Raw genomic sequence first — 5,290 nt, forward strand, 5'->3', positions numbered from 1 at the left:
CCTCTCCTCACCCCTCCCATCAGCCCTCCAGCTGGAAGAGCTCAGTCCCTGGGATCCGGGATGAATAAGTGGAGAGGCAGAGAGCAACAGTCTGGGCCTTCTCTCGCTGTCAGTGATACCGTGGATGACGTTCAATCACAACCGCATACACCCATGCTCGCTTAACTCCCCTGCTCTTAGAGAGGGATGGGCTCAGCAGTGACTGAAACCACAGAGGCCATAAGAAGAAACAGATTATGATCTTTTTCCTCCCTAATGACTTCTTACACTCCTCTCGCTCAACAGTCCTCTTCAGCCTGTTTGTCTAGTAACGACGTCCACTTCTGTCCTCCTTGTGGCAAGGCCATCTGGGCGTCATCTTGTTAGCTCATTACGGCCGCCGATGGTGTGATGCTAGCCCCTCATGTGACAGTGATGGAGGGCAAGCATACTGAGCTTGTTTGGCGAACATGAGAGGTGTGTGTCAGCCCGCCGTGGCTCATCTGTGTGTGTTGCAACTCGCCTGTGTGCAACTGTTATGAGTCACGCTGAATCTGATTTGCTCTGCATGCCAGCCTGTTGACTGAGCTAACTGAAGCTCGTGTGTGTTTGTCTGTGTCTGTGAGAGGGTGTCTGTGTTCACACGTACAAAAGCAGTTCTCTGCAGGGTGGAATTCAGGATATTCTGTCTCTCCTTTTCTCTCTGACATCTTCATTTATGTGCCTCTAATGGGGACAGCACAGAGGGAAAATACCCACTTCTCTGCTTTTCAGCAAGTCACTGTTGCCAAGTCTGGCCCACTGGAGTTTAAATGCAACTTGGATTGAGTTTATAGTTTATCCAATACCACTACCAGTTGGCGGGTTTGTCCTGCTTTTTTCTATAATAAGGGTCAAATCCTTCCTGCTTTGCTAAACAATTCTGGAGCCAGATGGGCCTTGTTTTGCTTAATTTCAGGATCCTTGTATTTGTTTGTGTCTCTGTGTGTGTGTGTGTATGTGTGTGTGTGTGTGTGGCCTGCACCAGCATTGAGGCGACTTGTTTACCGTGTTTGACATGCGAGGAAACCAGTGTGTGTACACTGCGGGGCATGTGTTTATGTGTGTGTGTTTATAGACAGGCCTCCCTAAGAACATCTGCCCCTGCGACAACCCGACGGAAGCTCGCTATGTATACAAGACCTCGGGTTGGGCTGCCGGCTACGCCTGCAGACCTATGACCAGCTCACCTTCCCGTGGCGTCGTTCAAACCGGTGTCAGATCTGTTCGTCATAAAGACGACAGTTCACGTGACTCCTCGGCATCACAGACGGAGCTTAATTCTCTGGAGCTGTACATACATACTGACAGTTTGATGATATGTACCTTTCTTCCAAGTATGAAGTGATCACACTGTGTCAACCGCACTCAGTGGATCTTAACCACACATCAAGAACGAAGCCACTTGAATCGCTGCTGTTTCCATTGTGGGGCCGAGCGAGCACGCGCCTCTATCTTGATGGATCTAAAATGAGTTACAAGGAGGAAACAGTCACTGCTAGTGGACAACTATTTCATATTAATTGACTTGAATGAGAACAGGATATTGGGGGATGCTGGCACAGTGGGTATGATACATGCCTTTGGTGTGGGAGATCCGGTTCGATTCCCACTGTGATACTTCAACCAGTGTGTAGCTGAGCAAGACACTTAACCCCTCCACAGGCATGTGACCTCTGATATATAGCAATTGGAAGTCTCTTTGAATAAAAGCGTCAGCTAAACGACATGTAATGTAATGTTTTTACCCCATGATTAGACAAAACGCAGTGCGCCGCAGGCAAGTAAAGCAGCTTTAAACCCCGCCTCTGTATACATGTGTTACACAAGAGCTCTACAATACTACAATATCCTTTGCATAACGCGGCTTTGTGTCCTTTACAGACTTAAATGTAACCCTGTCATGGGAGTGAATTACTGTAATGTTTAATCTGAACTGGAAGCGTCTGGAATATTGATTGAAGCTGTAAATATGGCTGCCGGATGGAAAGTGTCATCTGTAATAACGGAGTTGGAGGGGGGAGGAGTAACCAGCCACACTGATTTTGTAGATAATGTAAGAGAGAAATGATAATTGGTGAGGGAACACTTTTCCTGGCGTGATAATTACCACGCTGATAGCGAGGGGAATAGAGTACCTATTGTGGTGATGATTGTGTGCGGATGTGTTTGTTTTTACATGACACACTCATAATGAACGAGAGACAGGTTGAACGGTGGGCTGCAGAAAGGACACAGAGAGAACAAGAGGCAGCACCTGCATCCTGGTGGAGATGGATCGCCCTGGACACCTCGTAGAGAGTAACTGATTTGAATTGATATATGTATGGCATGTATGGAAGAAATCAATTTAACCATTCTGTGGCTATGAGCCGATTCTGCCTCTTTCTCTCACAGTTCCTGTGTCTCGGTTCCTTTCATTCAGCGGCCGAGGCTGCCTGCCAGGGCTGTGCTCGGGGCAGAGGCCTGAGTTGACTGGACGGGGGTGGAGAACATAGGGGGAAGGGCTGGTTTGAGGCTCTGTAAGGGGCTTTGAGTGGGCCTTGGTGTAGGCGGCGTTTTATATGAAAGTCGGTGAGGGCAGGGCGCTTGAATAGGGGTGGCTGGGAAGTTGGGCTGGGAAGGTCCAGGATGCACCCCACAGTGCTTTTGTGTGCTCTCACATCCGTGTGTGTGTGTGTGCGTGCGTGTGTGTGTGAGTCTCTGTATGAAGAGGTGTGTGTGTGTGTGAGCGGGGGAATCATATGTGAGATCATGTGCTCATATTCACCAGTGGAATGTAAAAAGAGAGAGGAGGGGGCTCTTTGCCTCTGCTTAGTTGTTTTCTGTTCTCTCTCCGCTGTGCTGTAGCGTAGGCCTGTTTGGATAAGCTCTTTACAGGGTTGAGCATGCAGTGTAGCCGTCCAGATGAAACAAAACCAAACTCATTTGGTTGTTTGGAAAATGATTCTCTTTATTGTGTTTGGTTCAGGCAGATCCACCTCGTTTGACATGAGGGGAATAAAGGTTCTGTCCCGCTCGGGGTTATTTCCCAGAAACACCATTTCTATCTGCAGGGCTCTTCCTCTGTGCACTCAAACCTCTTTCATCAACAGGTCTTATAAAGTCTCCAGACAACGTGAATGAAAGATGCAATTCAACCTCCCTTCTCCCCCCTTTTTCCCTTTCGACCTCCTCAAAAGTACAATAATCTGCAGTCACTCGTCTCCTCCTCTCCATTGCGTGGCTGTGTGTAGCATCGGAGTGGCGCTGATTAAGCCAACAGAGAGACAAACGGGAGACAAAGCCCTAGCCCACCAGTTTAGTTTCACATCCTGGACTGGAGATGGGCCGCAGCTTGCCAAGTGGAGGGCTTTTAAACTGGGCTAAACACTAATTGCTGCCCTATTTCTTTTATGTTGCCTCTTTCCCATCTGCGATGGCGCTTCCAGACCTCCACAGCAGCCAGAGCCTCATTATAGCAGACAGTTAACAAAGGCTGGGAAACAGAAGCGGAGAATTCACTTAGGATAGCTATCTAACCGCCAACTAGGAGGCCTGCTCGGAAAATTGAATCAATAACCGGGCCGGTTTGTGATAAATCCTTTAGGGATATTAAGATATTACGATTTTGGAAATCTTAATTATTCATCTAAATTGTTGCTGCTCGCTCTGATAATGGAATAAATGGGCAGGAAAACTAAGAAGTGGGGTGTGAGACTCATTGTTTAATTTGAGAGCAGGGCATTTAATTCATTTACATTCTTTTGAAAAAAGTTCCAAATAAGTTCTCTACCAAGAAGCAGAAAGTAGAAAACACCTACTTGTTGAGTGAAACAAGTCAAGGTCTAATTGTGATGTTTGCCTGGTCTTTCTTTTTTTCCCTCTGGTTTCTCGCTTGTTTTTCTCTAGGTGTTTTTTTGAGAGTGAAGAGAGAGGGGGAGGATGGAGAGGGGGATGAGAGAAAACAGAATGAGGGAAATGTTGAGGAGGTGAATGAGAGCGAAGGATAAAGCGAGAGGGAATGAGATTGGGGAGCAGAAATAGAGGGGGCTGAGATTGGGAGGGATAGAGGGAATAGAGAGAAGGTGGAGAGGAGAGGGGGTGGTCAGCAACAAAGCCTAATGTTGCCATGGAAACTTGTTTATGCCTCACTGATGCATCTTGTAGATCCAATTAGAGGCTGATTGTGTCCATGTCTTCATAGACACACGCACGTGTACCCAGACATGGTACACACAGACACATGCACACGCATTAAAAAGTGTATGCTGATACACACACCCACACACACACACACACACACACACAAACACACACACACACATACACACACACACACACACAAAAGCACATGCAGAGTGTTGCTGCTGAAAACCAGCAAATTGTTAGGAGAGGTAGAATAAAGCAGATCCCGCATTCTCCCTCTTATCAGCCCTTGAATTAGTGCCAGCCCTCCACCCCTCCACCCCTCCACCCCTCCACCCCTCCCCTCACCCCCGTTAAGCGTTAGACAATAGCGTGGAAATAACGTCTCACCCGCTCCCAAGCCTCGAACATGAGGTCCTATCCGCAAGTGATTTAATGACATCACATGCAGGCCAATATGTGTGTATGAATGTGTGTGTGTGTGTGTGTGTGGGGGGGGGGGTGCAATCACACACATAATGCAGATGACTTGGGGGGTGATGGATTGATGGATTTTGACCGTTTTGCTTACCGTTGCATTTATCTCTTTTGTGAATTAAGTCATTTATTTGGTAGTGCCCCTGTCCAAGAAGAATGGCCATGAATGTTAAAAAGGCCTTAATCCAATCATGTTCATTTTCATGGGGGGTATTTCATCAGAAAATGGGACTTTTTAAATGATCATTTCTTACAATAGCTGGCCGTTTTCCGGGGTTTAATGTCGGAGGAGACACACTCCTCTTTCAGGAGGCATCACACTCCTCGCCTCCCTGGGCCTGTCTGAAGAGTCAGTTATTTAGTGGTGAAATGATGTGTGTGATGATGAAATGAGGGGCTATAGATAAGGTGAGATTACACTCTGAGAGAAAATAAGGGAGAGACAGAGAGAGAGAAAGAGGCCCAGCCCCTGATGTCTTGTTAAAACGTGAGGGTTTAGAAACAACAACAAATGCATTGCGCGCTGCTAAATCCTGCTTAAATCCGCTGGCATGGGCAGATCTAGCAGATAGCCCCGCTGCTGTGCTTACTGTCTGCGGCCATACACGCACACACACACACACACACACACACACGGACACACACACACACACACACGGACACACAC

The 5,290-nt window shown here is 47.4% G+C and overlaps 1 protein-coding gene across 1 annotated transcript in view; it reads left to right on the plus strand.

The window, feature by feature from the left end:
* The window catches only part of efnb1 (ephrin-B1), a 59,355-nt gene that overhangs the window by 19,095 nt on the left and 34,970 nt on the right, over nt 1-5,290 (plus strand). The gene's annotated exons all lie outside the window — the stretch shown is intronic.

Source organism: Etheostoma cragini, chromosome 10 (assembly GCF_013103735.1).
Source record: "Etheostoma cragini isolate CJK2018 chromosome 10, CSU_Ecrag_1.0, whole genome shotgun sequence".
NCBI classification, from domain to species: Eukaryota; Metazoa; Chordata; class Actinopteri; order Perciformes; family Percidae; genus Etheostoma; species Etheostoma cragini.